Source organism: Rattus norvegicus, chromosome 5, assembly GCF_036323735.1.
Source record: "Rattus norvegicus strain BN/NHsdMcwi chromosome 5, GRCr8, whole genome shotgun sequence".
NCBI classification, from domain to species: Eukaryota; Metazoa; Chordata; class Mammalia; order Rodentia; family Muridae; genus Rattus; species Rattus norvegicus.
The window spans coordinates 150,937,068-150,950,548 of NC_086023.1; the positions used below are offsets into that span (position 1 = coordinate 150,937,068).

Here is a 13,481-nt window from a genome sequence, read left to right on the forward strand (position 1 = left end):
TAGGGACCTCAACTCTGGTCAGACCAGGGTTTGTGGCTTCAATGCTGAAAGGAATTTGAGACTAAACAGCTTTTGAAGCAGAGTTAGAGATGTCTGTTCATTTCTATAGACCAGGCTGGCCTCAGACTCTGAGATCTCCCTGCCTCTGCCTCCCAAGAGTGGGGATCAAAGATGTGCGTCACCACTGCCCTGCTAGAAGGTTTATTATAGAGATTTTTATATAGGCTTCAGCCCAAAGATAAAAGGAAAAGAGAACCCCAGATGAAAATAAGACTTGGCCAGATAGGCGTACTTGCTTCTCAAAGGACAGTAAAGGGAAATCAGGCATGCCCAAGTGTGGGTATAGACGCAGGCACGCACGCACACCTGACCCCCGGAGAGCTGCAATTGACTTTCTCAGGTTCATCTCTAAAGGTTGCTGGGAAACGTTTCTTTACTCTCTTTTAAGAGAGATCAGTGAAGGGGTTGGGGATTTAGCTCAGTGGTAGAGCGCTTGCCTAGGAAGCGCAAGGCCCTGGGTTCGGTCCCCAGCTCCGAAAAAAAGAACCAAAAAAAAAAAAAAAAAAAAAAAAAGAGAGAGAGAGAGAGATCAGTGAAGTGGCCCTGAAGATGCCTGGGATAGAATCACAGTCTGAGCCAGGAAAGCCAAGAGCCTCCAAGGTCGCACGATTTGTTCAGGACATCACTGAGAAACGACAGGTGTGTAGCTGGGAAAGAGAAAGGTAATTTTGCTGGGATTCTTGCTGTCTGTTAGTAAGATGCTTCAACTGGAATCCAAGAGGGAGGGGCTGGCTCCCCTCCCCCTCCCCACCCCTCCCCCTCTCTCTCCTCGTCTCTTTTTTTCTTTTTTTTTTTCTTTTTTTAAAATTTTTATTTATCTAATGTATATTACAAATGGTTGTGAGCCACCATGTGGTTGCTGTGATTTGAACTCAGGACCTCTGGAAGAGCAGTCAGTGCTCTTAACCACTGAGCCATCTCTCCAGCCCATGTCTCCTCTTTTCAATGTTTTCTCTGTTACTGTTCCGTTCATCACTATCAGGTTACTAAGACTTTTTTCCTTTGAGAGGCCGAATCTACAGTTGGGTGGGTCTTGTTCTTCTTTTCTTCGGCCCACACGTCTACACTTGGGTGTGTCTTTTCTTTTCATTCATCCTCGTGCTTAACGTCCATTGGTGCTGAACATGGTGGCTCACACCCTCAGATCAGGCACGTGAGAGGCAGAGGCAGGCTGACCTCTGAAGCCCTTCTGGTCTATACAGTGAGTTCCAAGGCAGCCAAGACTACACAATGAAACTCTGTCTCGAAAAGCAAACAAACAAACCTTTCAATAAACTACAGCCTGCTTCCTACGGGCTTGTCTTGAAATTCTTTTCCTTGGCAAAGCCAAATATCCGCCTTTGCTTGACTGACTGAGGCTCTTAGAAAAGAGGGGAACGGCTCTGGCTGCTGTGGGACGCGGCCTAGGGCTCGCTGTGAGCTGTGAGACTATAGCGCGGGTTCTCACGTTGTGAGCTTTTACCCTCTCAGGGTCTGGGACAGCAACTGCTTCTCTCTAATTCTACCAAGGACTCTGAGGGGCCAGGCTGGACCCTACAGGGAGGTGGCCATCTTGGCTGTACTCATTCTGAAGTTTGAATTCCCAGTACTTGCAGGAGAGGCAGAGGGGACCTTTGTTAGCTAAGACTACAGCTTCCTCCTGAGTGGACTACACCCTGCTTCTCAAAGGTCCTTTTGTTCTGAGGCCTTGTTGGTCTTGGCAGCCTAGCTGGGAAGTGTCAGAGGAGAAGCGTGCTGGGAAAGGCTCAGGGCTGATGTCTGCTGTGAGAGCTGAGAGGCCTAGGACAGTGGAGGAGGCAGAGGTGGTGGGGATGGTGAGTTGGCAGGGGTCTGGGGGACTTGGGGGGGGGTCAGCCTAGGAATGCTTTATCAAACAGTGGGTTGACCCTGGGACCCAGAGATGCCCTGTCCAGCTGTGTGCTGGGCAGTTGTGACTCTTCCTGGGATCCAAGAATTTCCAGTGAAATTCTGCTCACGGAGAAGAGTCATGGCTTCCTAGGAGAAGAAACGCTGCAAGGTACAAGTGAGTGGATTCCAAGGCCGGAGCCATGGGAACAGCTGAAGCCAGAAGAAGCCAGAGTCCTCACAACCAAACCTGAGCGACTGCCAAGTCTAGAGCTAGAGAGGGATGAGCCCCGCGGGAGGGATGGGACACACTCACTGTAACCTCAGTGGACCAGCGGGCTGCTGCTAACCCTTGTTTCCCCCATATATAAGGGCACAGTTTCTTATCCCTGATCCTTGCCTGAAAGAAGGCTGTTTTCTTCAAGTAAGAGGACTCTGCATCGACCTACCCGGGGTCAGATGACCAGTCACGTGTCACTATGATTGGTCTTGGGTTACTCTCTAGCCAATGAGACAGAAGCAAGGGTCTGTGGGGCTTCTGGGAATGATTCTTGGCCCTAATAAGAAGAAACTCTGTGGGCTGGAGAGATGGCTCAGTGGTTAAGAGCACTGACTGCTCTTCCAGAGGTCCTGAGTTCAAATCCCAGCAACCACATGGTGGCTCACAACCATCTGTAATGAGATCTGAGGCCCTCTTCTGGTGTGTCTCAGGACAGCTACAGTGTACTTACATACATAAAATATGTAAAATCTTTCAAGAAGAAGAAGAAACTTTGTTGTTTATGTCTTTTGAGATAGGGTTTCTCTGGGTAGCCCTGGCTGTCTTCCTCATCTGGTTCCCATGCAGATCCAAGGAGAACACAGGAGAAATGGTTGCCGAGCTCAGGTGAGTGGCTTGCTCAGGGTTGCTGTTACCGGTTTGGTCATTTGTGGAGGTGACATTAGGGGTTTTCACTATGATCTCCCATTCATTAAGGGTGGGAGGCCTAGGGCGGGGTAGCTCAGAGGTACAGCTCTTTCCTCCACATGACCCCAAGTTCTGACCCCAGCAATGGAAGGAAAGACGAGAGAGAGAGAGAGAGAGAGAGAGAGAGAGAGAGAGAGAGAGAGAGAGAGAGAGAGAGCGCCTGAGCAGAGTGGAGGAGAGTTATTCTGAAGACGGATGGCCTCAGGACCTCTGAGGAATGTGAAGTCTCCTCGCCTCACAACTTGTAGTTGAGTTTTCTTCCTTGTAGCCCACAGGGGCCCAGCTAACTCACCTGTGTTTGGTTTCTGTTACTGGTTTATAATAAGAAAGAATAGAAGTGAAGCCATTTGTCTTAGAACAAATCCATTTGTTCCTTTTTTGTATGTGCACTGGTGTTTTGCCTGCAAGTATGTCTATGTGAGGGCCTCAGGTCTACTGGAAGAGTTACAGACAGTTGTGAGCCGCCACGCGGGTGCTGGGACTTGAATCTGGGTCCTCTGGAAGAGCAGCCAATGCTCTTAACGCCATCTCTCCAGCCCTAGTTAGGGTTTCTATTACTGTAATAAACACCATTAATTTCACTCCCCCTCCTGTGTCACTGCCCACCACTGACATCATCATAAGAGGTCTGAGTTAGGGTTTCTATTGCAGAAACACCATGTTCAAAAAAGCAAGTTGGGGATAAAAGGGGGGATTTATTTCATTTTACAACGTATAGGTACATCACTGAAGGGAACTCAGGCAGGAACCTGGAGTCAGGAGCTGAGGCAGAGGCTGTGGAGGGATGCTGCTTACTGACTTGCTCCTCGTGGCTTGCTTGGCTGGCTCTCTCTTTTTTTAAAGATTTACTTTATGTGTATGAGTACACCATCACTGTCTTCAGATACACCAGAAGAGGGCATCAGATCTCATTACAGATGGTTGTGAGCCACCATGTGGTTGCTGGGAATTGAACTCAGGACCTCTGGAAGAGCATTAACCTCTGAGCCATCTCTCCAGCCCTGGGCTGGTTCTCTTACTGCACCCAGAACTACCAGCCCAGCAGCATCACTACCCACAGTGAACTGGGCCCTCCCACATCAATCAAGAAAATGTGTTGGGGATTGGGGATTTAGCTCAGTGGTAGAGCCCTTACCTAGCAAGCGCAAGGCCCTGGGTTCCGTCCCCAGCTCCAAAAAAAAGAAAAAAAAAAGAAAAAGAAAATGTGTCACAGATTTGCCCAATCTGGTGGGACATTTTTACTGAGAATCTTTAATGAGAGTCCTCACCCCGAGGTGGTCACCGCATTGATTACTAGTTATTCCCAAACAGTCACACTGTCCTTCTGGTTTTCTGTTACCATTTCCAACTCTCCGTGTATGTTCATGTGAGGGCAAGGGCGAACTGCTATAGCGTGCCAGTTGGAGGTCTGCGGACCTTGTGGGTAGGGGGCAGGCAGTGGGGAGACGTCTTCAATTGTTGATCCTTACTTTCTGTTTGCTTGAGACATGGCCTTGTTAATGTGTTCTTTAGTCCCATGTGTCAGGCCTCCCATCTCCCCTTAGGAGTATTAGGATTATACGTGAGACTCTGTCTCAAGAAGTCTAAATAAATAACTAAGTCAAATACAAGGTAACAATAAAAAGAATACATCAGTAAATATACTAACCAGTAGCATGGCCCCCGGTACCATTAGCAAGTGTGACACATGATGGTACGTGCTATGCTTTTACCAGACACAGCACAGAGTTGTTTGTGCCCTAGACACGGGAGCCATGCCTTGAGCTACAAAGTTATAATAGGGAAATTGTGCGACCAGACAGTGGGAACTCTTCCGGTATCAACTGATAGGACCACCATTCAAGAGGTTGGAAGCCGGAGGATCAGAAGCTCGAGTTCATTTGAAACTACATTAAGAGTTCAAGGCCAGCCTGGATACACGAGATGCCCCCCTCCCTGCAGCCCCCTTCCCCCATAGAAGTAGAGGCTCACACGCCTCATTAGCTTGGTCCACACAGATCAATCACTCTGTGACTGGATGAAGTCTTCATCGATTGCGTATTATTAACAGGACAGGGCCATGTCAAGGATCCCAGGGCCTCGCAGCCCTGGGAACGGCAAGGCCTTCCTGGGTCAGGCTCAGGGATGGAAGGCCTTCCTTCCTCTGGTCCAAGTAGTGGATGTTGATAGTGTGTGCTTCAGCTCCAGGACAACAGTAGAGACTGTCCCCTACTGACATCAGCAGACGCCTCCTCCTTCATGCTGCCCGTGATGAACCCGTTGTGTCTCGCCCCTCCTCCCACACTGTTGATGTGTCTCCATCAGGGCATGTGACCCACTGATCCCGGCTTTTCAGTCTGTTTGCCTGTAGTTTCTTCATTCCCTGTGGTCCAAATCAGGCCACTTCCAAAGCCATACAAGTGGTAGCAAATTAGTCTCTGGGATTAAGGACAACCAACATTCATTCCCTTTGTATTAGCCAGGATTCTTTAGAAGAACAGAACTTATAGAATATATATGTGTATATGTGTGTGAAGGACTTGGACTTGCCAGGGAGAGCGAGAATAGGCAGGCAAAGAGAGAGACCTAGATACCTAGAGATGCGAGAGAGAGCAAGCTTCCTTCTCCCATGTCTTTTCAAGGGACATATAGGGCTGCCAGCAGGAAGTATGGCCCAGATTAAAGGTGGGTCTCCCCACCTCAAAAGATCCAGATTAGAACTGGGTCTTCCCAGTTCAGTGGACTTAATTAAGAAAAAAGTCCTCAGCTGTGTGGGGGTGGCACGTGTCTTTCCAGTACTCAGGAAGAGGCAAGGTGGCTTTCTGAATTCAAAGCCAGCTTGCTCTATAGAGCAAGTTCCAGAACAGCCAGGGCTATATAGTGAAACCCTGTCTCAAAAAGCAAAGCAAAACAAAATAAAAACAAGGAAGGAAGGAAGAAGGAAGGAAGGAGGAAGGAAGAAAGAAGGAGGAAGAAGGAAGTTCTCACATGTGTATCTAGCTGCTTGAGTTTTAGTTAATTCCAGATGTAGTCAGATTGACAACCAAGAAAAGTCATCACATCTATATTTGGTTATTTACGACAGTTATGCCCAAATTGCAGGGACTCCAAAGACCACTGAGAAGCCAGTTCTGATGCAAACACACAAGGGTCTTTATTAGGAGCTTGCAAGCAAGGACTCTTACTGTTGCTGTCGGCATGTTGCTGTCAGAAGTGAGAGCCCCAAGTCTAGGGGTGCAGGTCTTTGTTGTAGTTACAACAAGCTTGGGGAATTTCCATATGGGCCAGCAAGTGAATATTTTAATAATTGCATTTCTGGTGTAATCTGCAGGAACCACACAGAGTCAAAACCACCTGACAGACAGGATGGCTAGGTTATCTATTTTCTGCAGGATGTCTCAGGTTGTCTCTATGAAACTTGACCCTGCTGTTGCAGCCTGAGTGGCTGTTGCTGGGGGGGGGGGGGTGGAATGCCATAGAATGTTTGCTCATGTGGACTTTGTGCACTCTCAAAAATGGAGTAGGGGGCTGGAGAGATGGCTCAGCGGTTAAGAGCACCCGACTGCTCTTCCAGAGGTCCTGAGTTCAATTCCCAGCAACCACATGGTGGCTCACAGCCATCTGTAAAGAGATCTGATGCCCTCTTCTGGTGTGTCTGAAGACAGCTACAGTGTACTTGTATATAATAAATGAATAAATCTTTAAAAAAAATGGAGTAGGTTGGGCTTTACACTACCTTGCTCCAAAACCCCAGTTTCAGGCTGTTTGCATGAATCCTAGAATGTTAAATAAAAATAATTTTTTAAATATTTACTTATTATCTATAAGTACACTGTCGCTCTCTTCAGACACACCCGAAGAGAGCATCAGATCCCATTACAGATGGTTGTGAGCCACCATGTGGTTGCTGGGAATTGAACTCAGGACCTCTGGAAGAGCAGTCAGTGCTCTTAACCTCTGAGTCATCTCTCTAGCTCCATAAAAATAATTTTAAAATAGTGTTGCATAGAATCAGACTAGAAAGAAAATTGAGATGGGAACATAGGAAGGAAAGACAGACAACAGGAGGGAAAGATGGACAAAAAGAGGGAAAGACGGGCAACAGGAGGGTTAGAGCAAAAGGGTCGGGTGCTGGGAGCATGTTCCTGCTGGGAGAGGAGCTTGGGGGTAGCATGAGAGTTCAGGATGAGGCCAATGAGATGGTCAAGGAAGATGCCTAAGCCAGACTCAGGGATGCAGTTTTAAAAGATTGATTGATTGATTGATGATTGATTGATTGATTGTATAGATTAGTTCCTATTGCTGTGGTAATGACTGGCCAAAAGCAACTTGGGGAGAAAAAGGTATGTTTTAGCTAACTCTCAGGCCAGTCTCATCAAGGAGAGAAGTTCCACAGGCTTACCCATGATGCTTTTGCCCACAGGGTGGTCTGGCTGGGGAATTTTCTCCGTCCAGGCTTCCTCTTTCCAGATGACTGTAGTTGGTATCAGGTTGACAAGAAACTAACCAGGACAGATTGTTTTGTCTGCATATATACCTGTGCACCACAAGTGTGCCCAGTGTCTTCAGAGGTCAGAAGAGGGCACCAATCATCTAGGACCCGATTTACAAGCTGTTGTGAGCTGCTGTGTGGTTGCTGGGAATCAAACCGAGGTCTTCCAGGAGAGCAGCCAGTGATCTTAAACCACTGAGCCATCTCTCCAGCCCAAGATCCCTTGTGTTTTGCTTTGATTTGGTTTTTTGGGTGTTTTTTTTTGGTTTGGTTTGTTTTTTAGATTGTGTATTTTTAACACAAGTTCAAGGTGATTCTAAAAGAGGTACTCACTGAGCACAGTTTACAAAACTTTGAGGGATCTAGAAGAAACCTAGACCTTGAGACAGCTCTTTAGAGAGAAAGAGTGGGAGAGAATGGCTTAAGCAGTTCTCAGAGAACTAGGAAGGTTCACGAAAGAGTGGGCAGGTGATGGTTGTGCTCTGAGAACTTGCTGGTAAATCATTCGAGGCTGCAGAGAAGAATCCCTTCCTCTCCAAACAGCTACCTCAGCGACCTCACCTGTCTTAGGACCTGCCCACCTGAACACCACAGTGGCAACAGCTCCATCTCTCCCCTGGCCATTGTGGATTGGACCAGATATAGACGCCTGGCTCAGCTAGACCAATCTGGATCTTTCTACCAGTAAACTGGAGCGGTAGTGTGGTGCCTTGAGTTCGTGCATGTAGTATGTATCTATGTGTGTGCCAGTGTATTCATGTGTGTGTGTGCAGATGTGTTCCTGTGTGTGCAGGTATACATGTGAGGGAGGACACTTGGACACATGTATGGGTGTGCACAAAGAGACCAGAGAAAAACCTCAGGTGTCGTTCCTCAAGAGCTGTCCATGTTTTTCATTTGTTTGTTTGTTTGTTTGTTTGTTTGTTTGTTGAGATAGGGTCTCTCGTTGGCCTGGAGCTTGCCAAGAACTAGGTTGGCTCACCAGAAAGTCATGGGGATCCAACTGTTTCTATCTCTCCAGCAACCGGGGTTACAAGTGCCCACCATTGTGCCTGGCCTCCTTTCCTTCTAAACATAGTGTGGTGGTTTGAATATGCTTGGCCCAAGGAGAGGCACTCTTAGGGGGTGTGGCTTTGTTGGAGTAGGTGTGGTCTTGTTGGAAGAACTGTGTCACTCTGGAAGTGGACTTTAAGTCTCTCCTTCTAGCTGCCTGGAAGCCAGCCTTCTCCTGTTTGCCTGCAGAACAAGATGTCCTCTTGGCTCCTCCAGCACCATGTCTGCCTGGATGCTTCCTGCCTTGATGATAATGGACTGAACCTCTGAACCTGTAAGCCAGCCCCACTTAAATGTTGTCATTTCTTTTTTTTTTTTCTTTTTTTTTTTTCGGAGCTGGAGATCGAACCCAGGGTCTTGCGCTTGCTAGGCAAGCGCTCTACCACTGAGCTAAATCCCCAACCCCGTAAATGTTGTCATTTCTAACAGTTGCCATGGTCATGGTGTCTCTTCACAGCCATGGAAACTCTAAGACATACAGGTTCTGGGTATTGAACTCAGTTCCTCACTGCTTGAAGGCAAGCTCTCTACTGACTGAGATGTGACTGCAGCCTGAGTCTGTCATACCATGAACCCCAGCTGTCAACGTCCAGACCACCGGTCCCCGCCCTTCCTGAATCTTGGCTCTTGTGACACACGCTCATCCCTCCTTCTGGTGAAGCGACCTCCATCGCTGGCCTCCAGATGAACTGTAGCAGGCCAGCAGAGAGGGCTCAGAACATTTGCTGGGTCAGTGGCTTTGTTGAAGAGCTGCCCTACCTGGGTGGTAACTGGAGTGCACTGCCTGGCACAGGAAGTAAAGATGGGGGCTAGGGGACAGGAAGAAGAGAGTCATTGGGGGTCAGCAGATTCATCCCTCTTCAGTCCCACGCTGGAAGCAGTCGTGGATCAGACCACTCAGATGGTTCTAGAAGGCGAGAAAACATGGTCTGGGAGCTTCTCTCTCATCCCTATTGATTTATGTAAAAGCTAGCACGGTAGCCAGGCTGCAGAAGGTTCCAGCAATCCCTTGACATGTTCTCCCCATTAAATAGAAGTGACGTGGGTGACCAATGAGATAGAGCAGGAGTGAAGACACGAGATTGCCAAGGTTAAATTATGAGAGAGAATGGGGCTCCCCCCTCCCTGCCTTGGACAACAGCCTTTCAGGGAAGCCAGGCATTTTGTGAGGACCCACACAACGGGACACACCCAGACACCCAATTCTCAGCACAAAGGAGATTTATTACCCTGGAGGGACAGCAAGGGGAGCAGGGGCACCGCCCCTGGATCAGACCAAGGCAACAGCAGGTACGTCTGCAGAAATCGTTTAACGAGGAAAGGGGAAGTCTGTGCTTGATTGGACGGCTTAGCTGGTGTAAACGAATAGAGAATGTTGATAGCTGGGCCTTGGTGGTTAGTCTCAAGAATGAGTCAGTGGCCAAATAAGGGAATAGACCTTGGGGCGAGCTTTAGGAATGCAATCTAATGGTTTCACAAGGGAGAGGGAAGGGCAAAAGCTGCCAGCGCCATGTTTGCCATGACTGGGCCTGTCAGAGAGCACTTCAACGATGGCTGCCCACTACCCATGTTGGTTCTCTCATCCCTGGGTTGGCTTAGGGGAGGCATATTCACTCCAGCACTCTCTGCCTGTTAAACTGAGGTGGGCTGGGTTTCACATGCTCCTACAGCCTTCTGGAGAGCAGGGCAGACCCTAAGGAGCTGAGTTTCCATGCTGCAGAGCTCACAGGAAGTTCAAGAACAGGCCAGGGCAAGCAGATGGTGAGACACAAGAACGTTCCAGCCACCTTCTGACCTCAGGTGTGGTGGCTCATGTCTGTAATCCCAGCAGTCGGAAAACTAGGCAAGCAGATTGCTCTGCGTTCAAAACCGTGTCTGTGAGTTGGAGACCAATGTCTGGGTAGCTGAGCGGTGGCATCTCCCACAGTCTGGACAGGACCGCCCCTGAGGGAGGGAGGAGGAGGCTGCTCGACACCTATGAGGTCAGGAGGGCTTGAGAGAAGTTACAGAACTAAAGTCCGTTAGTCAAGCTCCAGTGAGAATTTTCCAGAAAGCGAGACACAAAGAGGTAGGTGGAGGTGGAGTGAGTACCACCATGAGATGACAGCATTCAGCTACTTGGAGTAAGTGGGCACCTGCTCTCTCCTGAGCAGCACAGACGAGCGGCAGGCACAGACATTTTGGGGGAGAACTCAAGAATGTGTCCAGCTGCATGTTTCTGGTACTTAAAAGAATGACTGAATCAGTGACCAACCAGATTTGTGGCCCTGTGTAGTCCTGCAGCCAGACTCGTGGAGGTCAGCAAGGGTCAAAAATTAGGTGGGGGGGGGCGCTGGAGAGATGGCTCAGCGGTTAAGAGCACCCGACTGCTCTTCCAGAGGTCCTGAGTTCAAATCCCAGCAACCACATGGTGGCTCACAACCATCTGTAAGGAGACACGATGCCCTCTTCTGGTGTGTCTGAAGACAGCTACAGTGTACTTATATATAATAAATGAATAAATCTTTAAAAAAAAAAATTAGGTGGGCCCACAAGATGCATCCATGAATTCCCTCCGGAACAGCTGATCGTTTGCCACAGCGCCACCTGCTGGCTGGTTCTGACCATGGCCAGAATTATAAGTTGTTGTCTGAGAGGGGAATGGGATGCTGGGAAAAGGGGACACCCTTCAAATGATCTGTCCTGCTAAAAACAATTAGTGCCTGATTCATCTTCATCCTCCTGAGGGTCAGTCAAAACGAAGAAACAACAAACGAAACATGGTGGGTGTTGTGGTGTGTGCCTGTAACCCCTACACTTGGAAGGTGAATCAGGAAGGGACCATGAGTTCAAGGCCAGCCTGGGCTACGTAGTGAGGCTACTCCTAAAGCAAATATAAAACAAACATATGCCTTGCAACAGGCAGAGGTTTCCTGGCGCCTGTCCTCCTGGAGAAAGGTTGGACGTTAGCCTGGTGGGCTTCAGCGCTTTGATTTTTCTAAAGGAGGGGATGTGCTTTGGGTGGACCAACTCTACCACTGTGTAGGGATAAAACCAACGTATAGAAAACCTATGATGGGTCCAGAGGACAGATGGCTTAGCTGTTACGAGCACCTGATGGTCTTGGGGAGGACCAGAATTTGTTCCCAGCACTTAGGATGGGCAGCTCACACCACCTGTAGCTCCAGTTCCAGGGGATCTGCTGCCCCCTGCTGGTCTCCACTAGCACCTCACACTTTCCTGCCCACACACACACTCAAATAAATCTTTTTTGAAAATCACAATGTGCCAGGAGGTGGTTGCGCACATCCTTAATCCCAGCACTCAGGAGGCAGAGGCAGGTAGATCTCTGAGCTCGAGGCCAGCTTGGTCTACAGAGTGAGTTCCAGGACAGCAATGGCTGTACAGGGAAACCTGTCTCAAAACAACAACAACAAAATCATAATACGCTAAGTGTGGTGGCACATGCCTTAATCCCAGCACTTGGTCAGCAGAGGCAGGTGAATCTCTGAGTTTGAAACTAACCTGGTCTGCATACAGAGTTCCAGGGCAGGCAGGACTACATGGAGAAACCTTGTTTTGCTAGACAGACAGACAGACAGACAGACACCATAAAGCAAAGGACTCCTTTTCAGGAGAAATAACACTTATCGGAAAGGTCAAGTTCACATCTAAAATTATTATTTTGTCTTGCTGGCTCCTAATTAGCAAGTTCACAAAAGTCTGTGGCATGAGTTCACTGTTTTATTTGTGTAAGGGGTTTGAGTTAACCTTGTTGAAAATCACACTTGGTTTAAGACAGGTGTGGTGACACACTCCTGTAATCCCAGAACTTGATAGGTAAAGGGTTGGGAGTTCAAAGTCATCCTCAGCTATGTAGGGGATTTGAGGCTAGCCTGGGATACAAAAGATTCTATCTCACAACATAAGGAAGAAAGAGAGAGAGAGGGGGGGTTGGGGGGAGATGGCTCGGCAGTTAGGAGCACTGGCTACTCCTAACTTGTTTTGTTGAAAAAAGATCTTCATGTGCAGCTGAAGTCAACCTCCGTTTGAGATCCTCCTGCCTCAGACACACATAGAAGGCCACAGAAAGAAGCCTCATTTAACTTTGCCTGCTTTCCCTTCCTCTCGAAGGAATAGGGTCTGCTCAGAAGAAAATGGCCCCAACACTGGAGGACTGAGGAGAAAGTCAGGGACTGGATGCTTGAACATAGACAAGAAAGCCCACCAGACAAATTGAGAGGGGGAGAGAGGATGGAGTGACTGGACTTTGTCCTGGTTCCAGAACGAAGAACCCTAGCTGGAGCTGGCTACCTACTCACTCGTTTGGTCTCCACTTTGGAACTAAACAATTTCCTCCAAGCATGACATACTGAATTCCACACCAATCGGGATCTTGGCGCCACCTTGTGGCTATTTCTGGAACTGCGCATCCACACTGATCCCGCTCAAGCCAAAGGCAAATGCACCTTCCTCGTTTCCTGTTCTCCTTTTCTTTTTACTTACGGCCCTGGTACGAATTCTGGGTCTCTTCTCTTGCCAGACAAGTGCTCTACCGCTGAGCTACACTCCCACACAGCCTTCTTTTCTATTTATTGAGCACTGACTGTATGCTAGGTTCTGTACAACTTGTTTCCTTCAGTATAGCTTTCTTTTTCTTTTTCTTTTTTCCTTTTTAGATTTATTTATTTATTGTATATAAGTACACTGTAGCTGTCTTCAGGCACACCGGAAGAGGGCATCAGATCTCATTACAGATGGTTGTGAGCCACCATGTGGTTGCTAGGATTTGAACTCAGGACCTCTGAAAGACCAGTCAGTGCACTTAACCCCCTCTTTTTCTTTTCTTAAAAAATATTATTTATACATCATACAGGCTTCTCCCTGCATATATGCCTGCAGGCCAGAAGAGGGCACCAGATCTCATTATAGATGGTTGTGAGCCACCATATGGTTGCTGGAATTTGAATTCAGGACCTCTAGAAGAGCAGTGTTCTTAACTGCTGAGCCATCTCTCCAGCCCCGGTACAGCCTTTATAGTCCACTTTACAGCTCTCACTTCACAGCTGTGGAAAATGAGGCACAGAAAGACCAGGTTTCCCCCAA

At 48.2% G+C, this 13,481-nt stretch overlaps 1 long non-coding RNA gene across 2 annotated transcripts; it reads left to right on the top strand.

Annotated features, from left to right (window-relative positions):
• The first annotated feature begins 1,257 nt into the window (after positions 1-1,257).
• On the top strand, positions 1,258-11,088 carry LOC134479037 (uncharacterized). 2 transcript variants are annotated; one of them, XR_010051992.1, is made up of 4 exons: positions 1,258-1,874; positions 2,704-2,791; positions 8,550-8,670; positions 8,854-11,088. It is a non-coding gene; the product is annotated as an uncharacterized LOC134479037 (long non-coding RNA). The 2 variants fall into 2 exon arrangements; XR_010051991.1 differs by lacking the exon at positions 1,258-1,874 and having other exon boundaries at positions 1,953-2,791.
• The last annotated feature ends 2,393 nt before the right edge of the window (positions 11,089-13,481 follow it).